General features: G+C 37.4%; 1 protein-coding gene and 1 non-coding gene across 2 annotated transcripts in view; both read left to right on the forward strand.

The window, feature by feature from the left end:
* Positions 1 to 1,651: 1,651 nt before the first annotated feature.
* TRNAA-AGC (transfer RNA alanine (anticodon AGC)) lies at positions 1,652 to 1,723 on the forward strand. Its single transcript has one exon. It is a non-coding gene; the product is annotated as a tRNA-Ala (tRNA).
* A 16,341-nt stretch (positions 1,724 to 18,064) lies between these two features.
* SOAT1 (sterol O-acyltransferase 1) overlaps positions 18,065 to 19,885 on the forward strand; it is a 60,488-nt gene continuing 58,667 nt past the window's right edge. The window contains exon 1 of the mRNA XM_074349872.1: positions 18,065 to 18,252. The gene's annotated coding sequence lies outside the window, so the exon portion shown is untranslated. The remainder of the gene's footprint in view (positions 18,253 to 19,885) is intronic.

Here is a 19,885-nt window from a genome sequence, read left to right on the forward strand (position 1 = left end):
AAATTATTTGAAAAAAAATCTTTATAATAAATCCAATTTCTTTAATCAGCATAAAATATATTCCTGAGCTACCCTGAATCGTTTTCATACCTAGAAAGCAAAACTGAAATTCACCTAGAAATTGACAAGAGCTCTGCACTTTTCTTTTCCATTTGAATTCTCAAGTGTTGGATTCCCAGGGATTGGACTGTTTGAACTGTAAGCATTATTTGAAAGCTAATTAAAGGGAGAAAGTTAATCAAAGACAGAAAAGAAGCAACATGAAGTGACAAATCTTCCACGAAGCGAGAAGCCTTCCTAAGATTTCTGTGAAACTATAATTGTAATGCCAGAATAGTGTGTTCTCTACCAAGTGTGATTTCAGGGGTTCTGAAAAGCTTCTGTACTAAAGCTATCTTGTCCCCCACCAATACCGGTGTCATAAGAACGGAGGGCTCACCTTTTCTGTCACTTTTAGAGTAGCACTGAGGTATAGACCCAAATTGTTTTTTAAAAAATGCAATGATTTGAGTTCAAATTCACATGGGAGTGTAAAAAGTCTGATATCATAATGCATTTTTGATAAGGGGGAAGATGGAGCCTGGGAAGGTAACATATTAGTTTGTGTCTTTTTTGGTGAGAAATTTCACTGCTTTACAACCTGCATTGTGAAGTATTAGTACTTCATTTGTTTAAAATTTTACACTTCAAGGTGTGTCCTGGCCAAGTAGGCTAAGCGGACAGGTGGGGTAATGTTGGAGGGCAGGACTCAAAGGTATATCTCATTTGGCTCTAGCTTCTACTTTGCATCTGCCTTTGGCTATCCAAAGTCAGACATGGGAGTATTGCAGAGGAATTTCAGAAGAAACCCAGGCTTACTCTCAGGATAGGAGAGTAGCTTTTATTGTTTTATCAGAAGGAGTGTTCTTGATGACACCTGGAATGTGTTTAGAAAATAAATGGATTTATCTTGGTTTTGACCTTATATATAATAAATTGCATGGGTCTCCCAGAAATGTAAAAAACAAAACAAAACAAAACAAAACAGGAGCTCTTGGTACAAGGATTTGTAAAAAACAAGAAAGAGAAAAAGAAAGTATAAATAAAAATGTTAAAGATAAAACATTGGAAATTTGTCAAAAGTACTGAACCATTAAATACCAGATCATTAAGCACAAAAACACTTCTATACGTAAAAAAAAAGAAGTTATTAAAATTAAAATGTGAAGCCTTTTGGGAAATGTTAACCCAGGTTTTCAAACTTGTTCTTAGTATTATAGAAAGCCCTTGGTTAAAAATCAAGAGTTCTGGTATTCAAGTCCAGACTATTTCACTAACTACCTGAATGAAGTTGAGTAATCCATTTAAACCTGCTTGTTGTTAGTTTCCTCATCCATAGAGTAAAAGCACTGGGTGATCTCTTATTCATTCAAGAGCTATCATTCTGTGTTGTCAATAACTCGTCATAATTTTAGGTCTAAATCCTATCTTAGAATCTTTAATACTTATTAGGAGACATTGCCTACAGTTTCAACTAGCATATGCATATGCATTTAGCAAGCTTACTTCTTGCATTTCACAACTGTGGAAGCAAATTAAGAAAAAGCAGTGAATCTCACTGATATATACAGGTGTCATATTAGCTTTCTATAAAAAGTAAGAAATAGGGGGAGGGGGTATAGCTCAGTGGTAGAGTGTGTGCTTAGCATGCACGAGGTCCTGGGTTCAATCCCCAGTACCTTCAATTAAATAAATAAGTAAATAAACCTCCTCCCAAAATTTAAAATAAAAAAGTAAGAAATAGACTTGCTATTTTTATTAGGATCAGGTTTCTTTCCTCAGACTGGCCCAAGGAAAGACTTTTAAAACTATGAGGTTCATTGTAGGCAGCATTTCACCTCTTTTATCACCTCCTCCTACTTGCTAATATTGCCTTTGGCCTAACTCTAAGTGTTCCTGCTTTTGCAATACTCTGCAGGTGCCCATCGCCCACCTCTCTTCCTAGACGCCTCCTGTTGCATCTTTATGTTTGTCATTTAAGATAGTATCTCATTACTATATTGTTCACCCACAAAAATCAACATTCATCCTCAAAGTTCCTAGTTCAATGGGTCAGATGAGGATAATTACCTGATTAAAAGAGTTAATGTTAAGCTGTAAATAAATCTACAACTTGTTTCAGATGGTATAATTGGCAGACTCTCAGGCTCAACAGCACAGTAAAAGGACTTTAGGGAGTGGAGGGAAATTTGGGCAAGGACAAGCGGCAAAAAGAGCCTTTCTCTGTTACAGCCTTGTTACCCCAAAGTGTGGTCCTACGACCAGCAGCAGTGGAATCAGCTGGGGGCTTATTACAAACGCAGACTCCCAGGCCCTTGCAGCCCTACCAGTCAGAATCTGCCATTTTTACAAGATGAGAGATGGTGGTAGTTTCTCTGCGTATTAAAGTTTGAGAAGCACTAGTTCACAGTATTCCACATAGGTGAACAGCTTCTCCCCTCTCTAAAGTCCAACTGTTGCTTATGAGAATCTGAATTCAAACGAAGACCCATTTTATGTTTATAAGCAGCCTTCCTTCTAATGTTTGACCCAAGCATGTAATTCCCACCAATAAAACTCCATTGTCATTTAATACATTTGGAGAGGAGGAGGCATTGCAAAAAGCTCTCATTTAACACAATTTTGAAAGGAAAGCAATTGGAAGTTAGAAGACAGTGTAGGAAACCCAGGTGTAATAGTGAAAGCAGAAGCCAATGGTTGATAGAGTTCAATCCACATGACAATCAAAAGAACGTACTCACAAAAATGGAGTCATTGCACAATTTATTGCTAGGACTGCTGTTGGTAAGAGTGGTGAAGGGGTTAGCTTGTATATACGTTAAAGGTATTAAAGAAGGTAATACCAGCTAATTCTATAGGGTTTTTTTCCAAATTCCTTCTCTTGTGCTCTACAGGCCTTCTCTGACTCCTCCTGCAACGTTGCCTTTGCTAAGGTGACCAGCTGGCCTGTTTGCCCAGGACTACCCTGGATTTCTCTCTGTAGTTTCTGTGTCCCAGGAAGCCTCTCAGACCCCAGCAAACCAGGACTGTTGGTCACTGTCCCCTCTGTTCAAGCTGGAAGTACTGCTCCCTACTTTGAACTTCTTTAACTCTCTGAACTCTCACCGTTTACGCGGCACTTGTCCTGCTTTACCCGGTAAAGATTTACATACAGGAGATTTGCATACAGGAAATGTTTTGTAGATTTCCTTATAAACTACTTAGGGACAGAACTTGTCTTTCATAGTTTCTTTTGCTCCACACAGTATGAAACCAGTGTCAAGCACACATAAATCACTTAATAGTGTTAAGGGAAATCCTCATCAGACAATCTCTAATAGCAGAAGAGAGTTGTGTTTGCACCATACTGAGACTATAACCCAGGAGACAGCCTCTCGGATAACTCTAAGGAAATGCTCCAGAGAAGCATGGTTTTCAGCAGTTTTATATCTCATCAGAAGAAAGAACATCAAACAAGTCAGGGATACATCCCTCTGAGGTTTCCAAAAAAAAAAAAAAAAAAAAAAAAACCCAACAGATCAGCATGTACACGGTAAGTCAGTATGGCACCTAGGAAAGGAGTTTTATCATCAAAGGAATACCAACATTGGCATCCCACGAAGGGAGGCATTTAATCTCTATCTTTAACATGGACATTCTTTACTTCTGGTCAATGCGTCCTTTTCTTTAATAATTAAAGCAGAGGTGCAATGTACGTTTGATAGGCCGCAAACAGGCTGTTTTGGTTAGCATAAAATTCATGTTAAATCATGCGTAAGTCAGAATGATTTCCCCATGCCTCGGTATGTGAACAATTTTTTTTATCAATAGTTTGAATGAAGAAAACCTATTTATAAAAATATTTTTTACTGAAGTATGGTCAGTTTACAATGTTGTGTCAATTTCTGGTGTATAGCATAGTGCTTCAGTCATACATCAACGTACATGGAAGAACATATTTTTAAAAAACAAATGCTGTCAGTTGGAAGTATGTCTGCCATCGAATTCCAATCTGTTGAACCACAGAAGTGACAATTTGGAAATCGGAATATTTCTACATTTGCATTTAAGACTGTTTTAAACGTGACTACAGCTTAACCTTTCAGTCTAATCCTTCACTCCTCCACAGTGTTTCTGAGACAATGGTTGATGTAAGAGTGTCCAGAGGGCAATGGAATCCACGGAATGAACATGATACATTTTCCCAGAGACTAGTGTTTACGTAAAGACTTTTTTTTTGAGAGTGGGGGTGGGATGGGGAGTGTAAACTTTTGCACAAATAGGCTTTGTCAGATTTTTCATTTCAGGCATTATGACAGATAAGGTGTTTAAAGAAATCCTTTATAGAATACCTAAAACTTATAATATATGTATATAAAACTTTCACATGTATGGCTGAATTGGTAGGAAAACTTGAAATCAGCAAAGCCATCAAATGTTGGTGTTTGCTCTGGCGGCATCTGTCTACATGGGTGGCCTAAAACTTGAGGTCTAATAGGTGCAGTGAGAACAAAGAAAACTAAGACTTGTCCCCTTATAGTAGAAGATTGGATTGAAATCCCTACATGGACCTGGGAGTCTCAAGAAGATACTTTACTTCAGCAAGGAAACAAGGAAAACAAAAAACCACACAGGAGGATTTGGCAGTGACTTTTGCTTGTATCAACCTAAGCTTTGCTGGAGGAAAAACATGACTTGGGAGCAATTTCCGAACTATGCAAAAAAACGGAATAAACAGAAGACTCCACTTAAAACTGTCGCTTAATGTGGGCTTGGATTGCTATTGCTCCATCTGGCAGAAGCACCTGGCAGAGCAAATTCAGATATTCTTTGGGAAAATTAACTTTAAACCTGGTCCTCAGAGACTTCCTAAGGAATATAAGCATACACATGGTAACTCTATGTTTACCTTTTTGAGAAACTGATAAACTGTTTTCCAAGGGTGCTATGCCATTTTATATTCCCCTGACCCTGTAGGAGGGTTCCAATTCCCCCGCTTCCTCGCCAACACTTGTTATTGGTTGTCTTTTTTATTACTGCTACCTTAGTGGGCATGAAATAGTATCTCACTGTGGGTTTGATTTGCATTTCCATGATGACTAGTGATGTTGAGCGTCTTTTCATGTGCTCTCGGCTGTTTGGTCTTTGGAGAAATATCAGTTGAATTTCTTTGCCCATTTTAAAATTGGGTTATTTGTCCTTTTATTGTTGAACTAAGAGTTCTTTATAGATTCTGAATGTGATTACTTTCTGGTAAAGTATAATTTATTTTTTTCTAATGTTTCTTGTGATTTAGGTGTCCCATCTAAGAAATGATTGCCTGATGTAAGGTCACAGAGATTTAGGCCTGTTTTTTCCTTAGAGTTTTATAATTTTAGCTCTTATGTTAACATTTTGATGTATTTTGAGGTATTTTTTTTAAAGTATGGTCCTAAGATGGATGTTTAACTTCATTCTTTTGCATGTGGTTGTCCAGTTGACTCAGCATCATTTATTGAAAAGACTATTCTTTCTCTGTTTAAGTGACTTGCCACCCTTCTCAAAACCAATTGATCATAAATGTAAAGTTTTTTTTTCTGGACTCTCATTTCTATCCCATTGATCTATGTATCTAAACGGATGTCATATTATCTCTTTTCTGGCTTTTATATTGAGATATAGATGGTTTACAATATTATATTAGTCTCAGGTGTACAACATAGGGATTCATACATAATTTTATAGATTATTTTCCATTTATAGTTATAGTTATAACAACATATTGACTATATTCTCTGTGTTGTTCATTATATCCTTGTAACTTATTTATTTTATATATAGTAATTTGTACCTCTTAATCCACTATCCCTATCTCATCTATATACCCTTCTTTTTCCCCACTGGTAACCAGTAGTTTGTTCTCTTTATCAGTGAGTCTGCTTCTTTTTTGTTACATTCACTCATTTGTTTTATTTTTTTAGATTCCATATATAAGTGATAAGATACAGTATTTGTCAGAGGGAGGAGATAGCTCAGTGGTAGACTGTGTGCTTAGCATGTATGAGGTCCTGGGTTCAATCCCCAGTATCTCCATTAAATAAGTAAAGAAATAAAAATCTAATAACCCCCACCAAAAATAAAAAATATACACTATTTGTCTTTCTCTTTCTGACCTTTTTACTAAGCATGATACCCTCCAGGTCCATCCATATTGTTGCAATTGGCAAAACTTCATTCTTTTTTAATGACTGAGTAGTATTCCACTGTGTGTGTGTGTGTGTGTGTGTGTGTGTGTGTGTGTGTGTGTGTGTGTGTCTCACAGCTTCTTTGTCCATTCATCACTTAGGTTGCTTCCATATCTTGGCTATTGTAAATAATGCTGCTATGAACATTGGGGTACATGTATTTTTTCAAGTTAGTGTTTTCATTTTCTTTTGATATATACACAGGATTGGAATTGCTGAATCCAAATGGTAGTTCTGTTTTAGTTTTTTAAACAATCTCCGTATTGTTCTCCACAGTGGCTGAACCAATTTACATTGCCACCAATAGCACACAAGTGCTCCCTTTTCTTCACATCCTTGCCAAGGTTTGTAATTTGTGCTCTTTTTGATGACATCCATTTTGACAGATGTGAAATGATAGCTCACTGTGGTTTTGATTTGCATTTCTCCGATGATTAGCTATGTTGAGCATCTTTTCAAGTGCCTGTTGGACATTTGTATGTCTTCTTTGGGAAGATATCTATTAAGGTCATCTGGTCATTTTAAAATCAGGTTGGGTTTTTTTTTTTTTTTGATGTTGAGTTGTAAAAGATGTATATAATATTAGCCCCTTATTGGTCATATCATTTGCATATATTTTCTCCCATTCAGTAGGTTGTCTTTTTGTTTTGTTGATGGTTTCCTTTGCTGTGTAAAAGCTTTTAAGTTTAATTAGGTTCCATTTGTTTATTTTTCCTTTTGTTTCCTTTGTCTTAGAAGACAGAAAAAAATGTTGCTACAATTTATGTCAAAGAATATTCTGCCTGGGGGAGGGTATAGTTCAGTGGCAGAGTGCATGCTTGCATGCACAAGGTCCTGGGATCAATCTCCAGGAAATCCATTTAAAAAAAGCTAAGAAAAAAAAAGAATGTTCTGCCTATGGTCTCTTCTAGGATTTTTATGGTTTTGGGTCTTACATTTAGATCAGTAATCCATTTTGAGTTTATTTTTGTATATGGTGTGAGAAAATGTTCTAATTTCATTGTTTTACACATAGCTGTCCAGTTTTCCCAGCACCATATACTGGAGAGTCTGTCTTTTTCTTATTGTATATTCTTGCCTCCTTTGTCATAGATTTATTGACCATAAGTATGTAGGTTTATTTCTGGGCTTTTATTCTGTTCCATTGAGCTATGTGTCTGTTTTTGTGCCAGTGCTGTACTGTTTTGATTACTGTAGTTTTGTAGTATAGTCTGAAGTCAGGGAGTGTGATTCCTCCAGCTCTGTTGTTTCTCAGATTGGCTACTTGGGGTCTTTTGTGTCTTTATACAAATTTTGAAATTATTTGTTCTAGTTCTATGAAAAATGTCTTTGGTATTTTGATAGGGATTGCATTGAATCTATAGACTACTTTGGGTATTATAGTCATTTTAATAATATTAATTTTTCCACACAGTATATCTTTTCATCTGTTTGTGTTGTCTTCTATTTCTTTCGTCGGTGTCTTACAGTTTTCTGAGTACAGGTCTTTTACTTCCTTAAGCAGGTTTATTCCTAAGTATTTTAATCTTTTTGATGTGATGGTAAAGGGGATTATTTTCTTAATTTCTCTTTCTGAAAGTCTGTTGTTGGTCTGTATAGAAATGCAACAGATTTATGTATGTTAATTTTGTATCCTGCAACCTTCCCAAATACATTGATGAGCTTTAGCAGTTTTTTTGGTGGAATCTTTAGGATTTTCAATGTAGAGTATCATGTCATCTCAAACAGTGACAGTTTTACTTCTTTTACAATTCAGATTCCTTTTATTACTTTTTCTTTTCTGATTGCTGTGGCTAGGACTTGAATACCATGTTGAATAAAAGTGGTGAGAGTGGGCATCTTTGTCTTGTTCCTGATCCTAGGGGAAATGCTTTCAGCTTTTCATCACTGAATATGTTAACTATGGGCTTATCATACATGGCCTTTATTACATTGAGGTATGCCTCCTCCGTACCCACTTTGATGAGAGTTTTCATCATAAATGGATATTGAACTTTTTTCAAAAGCTTTTTCTGCATCTATTAAGATGATTATATGGTTTTTAATTCTTCAATTTTTTAAATGTGGTGTATCACATTGATTGATTTGTGGCTATTGAACCATGCTTGCATCCCTAGGCTAAATCCCATTTGATCTTGTTGTACAATCCTTTTGATGTATTGTTGGATTCTGTTTGCTAATATTTTGTTGAGGATTTTTGCATCTGTGTTCATTAGTGATATCGACCTGTAATTTGGGTGTGAGTGTCATATCTTTGTCTGGTTTTGGTATCACAGTGATGCTGGCCTTGTAGAATGAGTTTGGAAATGTTCCTTCCTTTGCACTTTTCTGTAATAGTTTGAGAAGAATAGACATTAACTATTCTTTAAATGTTTGGTAGAATTCCCCTGTGAAGCCATCTAGTCCTGGACTTTTGTTCATTGGGAGTTTTGTGTGGTTTTTTTCCCCACTGATTGAATTTTATTGTTGATAATTGGTCTGTTCATATTTTCTATTTCTTCCTGGTTCAGTCTTGGGAGATTATACATTTCTAGGAATTTGTCCATTTCCTCTATATTGTCCATTTTATTGGCATATAATTTTTCATAGTAGTCTCATGATCCTCTGTAACCTTATGTCATATCTTTTATAACCTATTCTAATGACATTTTATCACCTCTGCTCCTGTTCTATTGATTATACAGATCATCTCTGGTACAATGTGAAAGGAATCACCTAAGAGAGTGAATACCAAGAGGTATTCAGGAGGTGAGAATCATTTGGGGCCATCTTGGAGGTAAGGAACCACATAACAATAACCATATAATTACCTAGATATGTAAAAAATAAGCTTTTCATTATTAATAGAATAGGATTTCTAAATCTGATAAAACTAGTCTCAAAATACCCTAAACATTATGTTTAGTGGTGAAAAACATTAAAAGCATTCTCTTTAAAACCAAGAAAAGACAGAAATATCCACTTTCCCCAATCTACTCACCATTATTTTATAGGCCTTAGCCAGCGTAATAGGCAAGGCAAGGAAAGAATTTGAGAGGAAGCTATGACTCTGTAATTCTTTGGTGATGATGATATTCTACTTGAAAAAACAAAAAAGAATCTATGAACAAGTTAATGAGAGCAATGAGTAAGATTTCTGGTTATAAGATTATACGAGCAACAAATAAGAACATTTATTTTAAAATGATAGCCGTATTGTAGCAACAAAAGGTGTTAATTATTCAGGAAAATATCCAGCAAAAATGTACAAGATCTTAGAGAAATTTATAAAAGTTTACTGAAAGACATTAAGGAAGACTAAATAAATAGGGAGACAGAGCCTATTCTTAAAAAGGAAAAATCAGGCAATAGGGTCATGCCCTACTAGATTAAAAAAAAATCTTATTGTTCAGTTGTAATCATTGAAACAATGTGGTGTTGGTAAAACAATTAATAAATGAGCCAGCAGATCTGAAAAGAAAGCAGAGAAACAGACCATAGGATACAGGATATAGAAACATAGGATGCAAGGTATAGGAACTTGATATACAGCAGAGCTTTCAGTTGAGAGAAGATGCTCAACTGGACCTATTTAAAAATTCTGCCTTGTATCAAACAAAAATAAATTCCAAGTGGATGATTAAAGACTTAAATGTGAAAAACAAAACTTCCAAAACTTCCAAAATAAATTATAGGAGACCTTCTCTGTGATCCTATGGTAGAAGAATTTAAGACAGAAAAAGCTCAGACCAGAAAAGAAGATATTGCTACTTTCTGTCCATCAAAATACGCCATAAAAAGAGTGGAAAAGGCAATAAACAACCTAGAAGAGATTTTGTAATGTATATGATTGACCAAGTATTAGTACTCAAAATATTTTTAAATTCTATGAAGAAAATCTAATGGAAATACAAGCAAAAGACTTGATATTAAAAAGATAAAAGCACAAATGGCCACTAAATACATGAACATGCACCAAGTCCCTGGTAAAGAGAGAAATTCAATCTAAAACCATAATCGTATTTCATATCATGTGTAACAGACAGGAAAAACATTAGGGATGATGAAGACATAGAGCAACAGGTGCTGCCATTCACTACCATCTAAAGTTGGTACAACTACTTTGGAAAACAATTTGGCATTTTTCTAGTGTCTTGTAGTTGTGTACAAGCCACCTCAAATTTAGTGACTTAAAATAACACTGTACAGTTTCTAGGGATCAGCAGATTGGAAAGGGCTTGGCTGGGCAGCTCTCGCATCATTCTTTTAGTTTCAGTGGGACATCTAGGGGTTGGGGCCGCTGATAGCTTGCTGGAGTCACTTTTCATGTTGTCTCAGGGCCTCTTCTTGGGATCTCTCTGGAACCATCCAGGACCTTATTGTCATCATTGGTGACTGTCTGATATCTGTAATGGTGTTTGTATCTGCTTAACTGTATAATGGTTTGAAGGGTTTTTCTCAAGCTCTTGCTAACCAGGGTTGGGCTGGAGAAGAGGGAGGCTTGGGTGGTCCACCCAAGCCCCTGGTGGTGCTGTGTGCAGGGATCATGCTCAGTGCCCTGCTTTGTCACCCAGTGTCCTGCTCTTGACTCCAGTGCCCTCCTCTTGGTCCCTTGTGGGCGACTTGAAAGGTTTGGCATGGACTCTATATATATATTTTTGTTTGTTTGTTTTGTTTAAGAATATCTACATTTATGGTCAACTAGTAAATTATATTGAAAAACAAAGGAATGAATAACATAAAAGTCAAGACAGTGGTTTCTGGGAGAGAAGACAAGCAGAGGAGAACAATCTAGGAGGACCATACTGGGGGCTTTAAGGTTCTGGGATGTTCTATTTCTTCAGTTTAGTGGTAGTTATTTAGTGTTCAGTTTAATAATAAACAGCTTATTAGGTTTTGAATTTGAATTAGGGTTGATTAATAATAATCTTTAAAATATATGTATATATTCATGACAATTCTCACAAAATTTAAAAAAATGCATTTGTAAAAAAGGGCTTTGCCACATGTATATTGAACCTACTTTTCCAAGAAAGTATATTAGCCAAGCTTAGAAATAGGAAACTTATTTTTTTCCACTGATGACAGATCTTTAAAACATTATTTTTACATAATACCATTGATATGAGAGACTGATATGCAAAATTGGCATTCATTTTGAAAATAAAATATGAGACTTCAAAGACATTGAGTGGGAATATGGGGACAAATGCTTAAATGAGTGGGGCATTCAAGTTTATTCTTTCCCTGTAAGGAGCTATTTGGCAGAAGTATTTTGAGAAGCCGTGGCTCTCTTGGCCAACTTGATTACTCATTATTTCCTGAACACTTCCTGTGTCTTCTGACTTCCATGCTTTTGCTCCTGCCAAATCTGTCACAAAATTTACTTGATAAAATGGAGGAGGTGATGAGCCAACTGGTTCTTGCCATGAATCAGCACTCTTTTGATCTACATTCTGTGTTCCCACAGAAGGGAGACAATCCTCCAATATTTGTTCAAGTTTGCCTTTTGATCTGAAATGTGGATACCTGGATCCATTGTTTCATATTGACCCTGCAGTTGTAAGAACTCAGCCAATAAAGGCAATTGTTTCCAGCTGATACCTGTTTGGTGAAATTCATTGTTTCTTTTCTTTTTTTTTTTTTTTTTATTTAAAACCTTTTCAGCCCTGAAAACCTTTTAGGAAGTCTTAGTCAAATTTCTGACAGATGACTATTTATTATATTGCTAAACAACCACAATTATAACTTGATTTCTTTTTTTACTGGTAGTTTCTACAGAGTTAGACTCCAGTGGAAATAAAAGGTAGATTGTTAGAACATTGCAGAGAGGATCCTACATGGTTTTAGAGAATGGCTTTTTATCCTTGAGTATGAACGTTAATGTCCTCCTACTCGTCCTTCTTAAACAACATATCAAAAAGACACATGTCTCATCACCACACATGGTCCAGTGGACCTAAGTCAGTGAACCTCTAACCTACATAAACTGTACGTTAGTGACGCAAATTAGCGTCACTAAACTAGCTCTCTCTTGCTTATGCTTTGTACGTCTTCAGGGCAAAAGACTTGACTCTTCACACCTCTCTGTCCTGAATTTCTTAAATCATTTCTGGACACCTTACCTCCCACTTCCTATATGTGTGATTCAATTAAATTCAAAACCTATTTATTGATGCCTGCAATCACTGTGATAGACACTACACAGGGGAGTCAAGACCATCTCTGTTGTAAAGAATTTGTGTGTGTGTGTGTGTGTATGTTTGTATTTGTGTGTATATGTTGGAAGTTGAAACAAGTGGCTAAAAAGGATATAGATAACTATAAACGAGCAGGACACACATACTATATGTAGGCCCACCTGTAACATTTGTGGCATTGAGGACAAAAGAATAAATTAAGGCCCATGTGCTTTATATTTAAGTCTTTAAAAGTGATAAATCAAGTTAACACAACTATCAAGTGAAATATATCTTCTTATTGCAACAAATAAACCTTTATAACAATCAAATGGGAAAACATACAGGAAACTATATTTTTTACGTGTCTGAAAGAGAAGTAAAATGTCAAAAATGATAATTTAAGTATTATTGCATGTATCTAGATTTTTGGCTGATCATCTAATGATATTCAGATGGGGAACAAAATTGAAATATATGTAATTCATATATTGTCATATATTTATTCCATAACTTTTATCTTGCCATCATCAACAAAATCATTAAGATGTTCACTTATTTGTGTTCCATCTACAGTAATGATCTAAAGTGTTAGTACATAAAACACAGTAGAATTTAAAGTGTATGAAAATTGAGTGTGTTGAATATATTTTTATTAAAGTACGTATAGGAAATATAAAATAAAAATTATTTTACTGTATGTTATAAAAGTTAAACTTATAAAAGATTCTATTAAAGTTAAGTGGAAAATAATTTTAGAAAAAAATAAAGTGCCAATATTTTAAGTCTTTTCTCAATTGATAACTCAGTAAAAGGTAACCACCATTCAGACCTCTATATTAATTTTACCTTTATTTTAAAATAACTTTATTGAGATATAATTCACATACCATACAATTCACCCATTTAAAGTGAACAATTCAATGGTTTTCAGTGTACTCACATCACAGAGTTGTGTAACCATAACTACAATTACTATTAGAACACTTTCATCACCCCAAAGAGAAACTGTAACTCTTACTAGTCACTTCCAATTTCCACCCAATTCTGCCAGCTCTAGGTAACCACCAACCTACTTTCTGTCTCTATGGATTTACCTATTCCATACATTTCACATGAATAGAACCATATAATATATAGTCTTCAATGACAGTCTTATTTCCCCTTAGTATAATATTTTAAAGTTTCATCCATATTGAAACGTACATCAGTACTTCATTTCCTTTTATAGATGAATAATATTCCATGATATGAATATATCACATTTTATTTATTCATTCATTTTATTTGTTCATTCTAAATGTTGACAGATATTTAGATAGTTTCCACCTTTTGGAGAAAGTTATGAATAATGCTGCTATAAACATTTTTGTATAGGTTTTTGTGTGGACCTGTTTCCCTTGGGTATATACATAGCAGTGGAATTGCTGGGTCGTATGGTAATTCTGTGTTTAACTGCTAGACTGTTTTGCAAAATGATTATAGCTCTTAAACATTTTTGCCTTAAAGTCTGTTTTGTCTGATATTAATACAGTCACTCCAGCTTTCTTACGGTTGCTTTTTGCTTGATACATCCTTTTCCATTCTTTTAATTTCAACCTATGTGTGTCTTTGAATCTAAACTGTGCTTCTATAGATACCATATAGCTGGATATTACTTATTAATGTAGTCTGATTGTTCAAGTCATTCATACTTAATGTTATTTTTATTGATATAGTCAAATCTGTCTGCCATTTAAAATTTTGTTCTCTATGTCATTTTGTTTTGGTTTTCTTCTCTTCTTACTCTACTTTTTTTTTTCCATTAAGAAACTATTTCCTAGTGTAACACTTAAATTCTTTTAATGATTTTTTTCACTATATTTTTTGGAGTTCTTTTTTTAGCGGTTTCTCTAGAGCTTACCATATTGTCTTCACTGATCAGAATCTTCTTTAGATTTATACCAACTTAACTCCAGTGAGATTTACAAAAATCATCTAGTGATTTAGGAACTCTTGAGGGTGTTTTCTCATGTATGTATATTACCTGAACAATGATTACATCTATGGCAGTGCCTAAAATGTACTTTGAGCTGGAGACAATCTATGGGGGCAAGCTGCAGTCTACTTAACAGGGATAGACGGTGCTCTCCCTTGTATGTGAAGAAATCTATTTGTAGAAAAACAAGTGATGACAGCATGCAAGATAACTGAATCACTAAGAGAAGGAATGAAGTTGTGTCTGACCTCTTTTTAGCTTGGGATCTCCCCACAATCTTATGTTTCAGCTGGCCTCATTAACTCATAAGATGTATTTATCAGGTAGCTCTTACATACTGTGCTAGGTGCTTCTGAATATATAAACAAGAGAGGAGTCCAGCTCTCCCAGAGTTTTCGGGGACATACCAATCAAGGTTGTCTTGATTTATACTCTTGCCTCATTGTGCTTAGTCACAAAACCTAAACTCCAGATGAGTCTATTTTTGCTATGCCTGAGTACCAGTGGAGGAATTATGCCTACTTGAAGTGGGATAAAGATTTATTGCTTTTTTGGTATTACTAAGGGACATATGACCCTTTGAAGAACTGAGAAGTTTGTATTTTAAAACTTGATTTGGGGTCTATTCAGTTTCCCTTTCTGGCTCCTTATAAAACTAAACACAATTTGATTGCTTCTTGTTTGGTTCCTTTAGGTCTCAGTTGAAGGTGGAGTTCAGCTTAGATATTAACCCGAGTAAAGCTTATTCTTCCTCCTCCAGGATACATGTTCTTACTTCAGTCCCCATTAACTCCAGCCACTCAGCCTGCTGAGCCCGAAATACTAGATACATCCTCAACCATCACATCCAGACACTCTCTAATTCTATCAATCATCTCTTTAAATCTCTCTCACATATGCCCCCTTCCTTCCATCCCACTCGCTACTGCCCTAGTTTAGGCAGTTCTTTCTCACGTATATTGCTGAAATGCCCTTTTTGTTGATTTCTTGACCTCTAGTTGCATTTCATTTAGTACAGTCTCCTAATTCATGACTCTTCCTTACTTAACTTCACTGACTCCCCACTGTCCTTGGGAGTCTGAGTTAGACTCTCTCACCGTGGTCTACAAACTTCTTGAGCCCTGACACCAACTTTATCTCTTGCTGCTTCTCAGTATGAAACCTACAGTTCAACCATACTCATCTACCTTCCTGTCTCCTAGATAGTTCTGACTCCCTCTCGTCTTGTTGGCCTTTGACCTTGTTTTTCTCTTGCTTGGGCTGTCCCTCCTTCCTTGCCTGCCTACTAAACTCCTCTGCCTACTGTTTCAGAAAGCTGGAATCAGTTAAACTTCCTCCAATCCAACCTTTCTTGTCCTAGAATAGTGGGCTGTGACATCATTCCATCTGCTCCCACTGCATCTAGAAGATAACAACATCGACAACAATGATAAATGTCAGTGTAACAAAGTGTAAAATGACTACTAATATTTATTGAGCACTTCCGTATGCCAGTGTTTGTACTTGGAGCTTAGCAGGCATTACCTCATTTCAACCTTACAATGACCCTATAAGGTAGGCACTTTTGTTACCTCTTTTTATTATAACACTTGTCCTATTGTCTTGAAATGATTGAGTTCTTATTAATCTCCCCAATAGACAGTTGTTCTTATTCATATTTATATCCCTAGCAACTAACACAAGTTCTGTACACATGGTTTTTGGAATGTGATGAAGTCAACATTCACATTTAATCACGGCTTGGTCCTAAGGATTGAGTGGCATGGTAGGAGAGGCTTGGAGTTTGGGCAGAGGCTTTCAAGGTCCCCCTAGTCATGTTAAACGGTCTTCTCCTCCCTCTTTGAACTAAATGGGATTGCCACCATCCCACTTGCTTTAAAAAAACCACCTGGGAGTCACCTTATTTACTACCTTTCTTCACACCTGCACCTCAGGAAAATATCCTGAGATCCTTCAATTTCTATAGCAACCACTCCAACTCAGGTCACCATCACAGATCCCATAGACCTGTCCAATAGCTTCCAATCATTCTCTGGCTTCTCTGTGTTCCATTTCTAGCCCCCTCCAAGTCATTCTCCACAAAATAAATTGACTTAAAAAAAAAGACAAAACTTAACAACCAAAAAATCCAAACTTAACAACATGATTATTCTTCTGCTTAACATGCGAACCTCAATTTCATACCCACCCCCAAATAAGATGCTTCAAGCATCCTGGTCTTCTGTTCCTCAAACAAGCCAAAGTTGTTCAGCATCAGCACTTTCACACCCATAGTCCTCTGTCTAGAATGCTCCTCTTCCCCATAATTGGCATAGCTGTCTCCTCCTCATTTAAGTCTTAGTTCAGATCATCTTCTCAAAAAGTCCTTCCTTGACCATTCTGTTTTGTTTTCTTAACACTTTATCACCATCTGCGATTATCTTTTTTTTTTTTAATTTGTCTTTTCCATTAGAAACATAAGCATCTAAGTGCCGGGCTTCTTCTGTTATATTCACTCCTTTATCCTCAGCACCAAGAACACAAAACACAGTATGTTTTGAATGAGTAAATGAAACAAAGGAAAAGACAAGAATGTTTTTGGTATGTATATATATATAGTGGCCAACAAAGTCTCAAAGAAATGAGTCCCTGTGTTCTTATTGCTAGTGGGAGGGGAGAGGTGAAGGACAAGAGTCATTGGGATCTACCAGATCCTATTGTCATCTAGTTGGCAGAATTAGTAATCACAATTGAAGAAGAGGCAAACTGATTGGGTCTGCCTATGACTTCCAGTCCTGAGTTGACTGAATGCTGAGGCAGATTCTGCTTTGGGGGTGAGCAGTGCTGGCTACCCTGGGCAGCCAGGGGATGTATACAAATCCTCCTTGTTCAAAGGTCCACAGAGAGTAGTCAGTTGGGTAAACTTGATCCATTCTGGGTCACAGGTGGCCATTTCAACCTGTTTGCTGTAGGGTTGGAGTGATGACGCAGGCCAGGTTGGCTTGCACTGCTTTGCAGGCTATGAATGGGGGCCTTTAGTCTACTGCTCATTGCTTTCGCCTACTTCTACTCTAAGTTTACCTGCATCTTTGCCCTCATAAAATCTACGCGATCTAAACAGATACAGTCTAACTGTTGTATCTAATGTGTCCTAAGTCTCTGCGTCATTATTTTTTCCTTGCTTGTGAAGTTTTATTTTAGTTAATTGCCCTGTTATTTCACTTATCTTATGGTCTCCTTATCTAATTCGCCGAAGGACACAGGAGTTTACAAAGCATTAAAGCATCCCATGACAAATGCTTCTGGCTAGTGCTTCTAGTTTTCCTAGAGGATTGGTTCAAACTGCAATGATCCACGGTCCAAAGGTGGATTCCGCAAGTCTCCAGAAGAGGCACCAGACTCGCCAGTACTGTGCGACAATGCAGGGTGCCTTTTTTCGGACCAGCGGCAAGTTGTGTCGGTCCCATTTCTGCCGCATATTGGATCGCTGGGGCAGAAATGGAACGAGAGCTGCCGGAGGTGTCAAGAAGTGCTAACGCGAAGCTTCCCTCGCAGGGGGCCACGCGATCTGATGGTTCTAACCCTGGGACCCGCGCTCCGGGAAGGGGCGGGGCGGCAGGGGGCGGTGGGCGGAGCCTGGCGGCCTCCGGGACCACCAATGAAATCCTGAGCCGGCGCTGGCCGCTCGCATGACGCTGCGTAGCGGGCTGCGGGGCGGGGTCGGAGGGGCCGGGAAGTCGGGCGCTTTATCTTCGTCTGCAGTGGGGCTGGCTGCGTTGCTGGCGTGGGGAGTCCGGAGAGCGGCCGGGAGCTGACCTTCCCGCCAGCCGCGCTGTGACGGCTTGTCGGCGTTGCCCTCCTTGCTGAGGCCCCAGCTGCCGGGCTCGGGCCCCAGGTAATGTCCATGCTCCCCTGTCCTCTCCTCCTTTCCCGCCTGCGTCCATCCGCCTCTGCCGCGGAGGAAGGGGAGAGAAGTGGCGGCTGCAAATCCGGCCCGGCGGGCCTGGCCTGGTCCCGGGCGTAGGGGCCGAGGAGGCGGCCTGGAGCCGGGGGAGGGGGAGGCTGCGCGAGTCTAGGGCAGTTTGGGGGATGGGGCAGGCGGGAAAGTTACGTTCCGGTACCCGGTGGCCGGCAACCTTTTAAACCTTGGAGGTTTGTTTCGTGTCTCCTAAATCCTGTGACATCTCTCAAGCTAGTAGTAAAGAAACTTAAGAATTAGAAGATATTTTATTCCTAAAAAGCGAAACCGAAAATGCACCCAGGAAGTCAGCTTCTAATTGATTTTAGGAAAAAAATTATGAAGTGATAGGTGGTACTTCAAGACATCGACATCTTAGTACCAAAGCCTTTAATCAAGCTCTTATTTTGAAATATTAGGATGTAATTAAGTTTCTGTAGTTCTTAAATGTTAATAGACGTGCAGTTTACATTATATATATATATATATATATATATATTTAGACGTTATTTTTAAGTGAGGAACAACTATAAACTCTATTCTCCATATTTATAAAGTTTATTGGTCATTTAACATTTGTGTCTGCTGTCTGTTTAAACTACTTTTTTTGTTTGTTTGTTTTTCCAGAGTACTTGCCTTTCCCTTGAGTAGGATTCAACTTGAAACATTCTTTTTTTCTTCGCTTTAAGTTGGGCGATATCGATTAATGGCTTGTTAGGGAAGTTTGTGTGTTGTTTAGGCATGAGAGGATTTTGAGGAGAGCTCTGATACATTCAGGAGTAATCATTTAAAAATGCATGTGTCTCATTGCACCACTGTGCTGAGAACTTTCAAAGATTTCACATAAAGATCAGAACACTGCTGCCATTCTTATCTCCAGTTCAGTTTGGGCCACTGTTCTCTTGGCTCCCTGGGCTCAAGCCACACTGATTTTATTTTTGTTCTCTTTACTGTCTTATCTCCTGGTCTTTAGAGGTTTCCTCCACCTCTAATTCGCTCTTTTTTCCCCTCAACTCCAGTTAATCATCAGTTTGATTAGCTGCATTCGTTACTTAGATGCTTTGTTTGCTCTATTAGCATGGACATTTCATGAAGGCTGGTCTAGTCCATCTTATTTAGATCTTAATTCTCAGATTCTGGTCCAGCACCTGGCACAACGAAAGAATGAGTGAGTGAGTTCGACAGAGGAGGGAACTTTTGAATGGAAACTGTTATAAGGAAGATTACCTGTTTCCTTTGGGAAGGAAGTAGAAAAAGGTTTTAACACAGGACCGTTAATGAAATTTATTTTCGGAATTTATTACATGGGATAAATGATTATACTGACCATACAGATGGAAATGAGAATTTGTATTCTTTTAGTTTTGCTAATTGTCTTAATGACCTAGTTATTTGATAGCAGGGTTTCACTATGACAAACCTTTGAAAGGAAGAGGGAGAAAGTTTATGTTTTGGACTGTTAAATGTATCTACAATTGTTCTCTCCACTCCCCCACAAACAGCTGAACCTGGGAGTGTTATAGCAAAGTTCTTCACCTAGAGTAGAGGTTCAGTGTCTCCTTGTTTTACA

This window comes from Camelus bactrianus, chromosome 21, assembly GCF_048773025.1.
Source record: "Camelus bactrianus isolate YW-2024 breed Bactrian camel chromosome 21, ASM4877302v1, whole genome shotgun sequence".
Classification (NCBI taxonomy): domain Eukaryota; kingdom Metazoa; phylum Chordata; class Mammalia; order Artiodactyla; family Camelidae; genus Camelus; species Camelus bactrianus.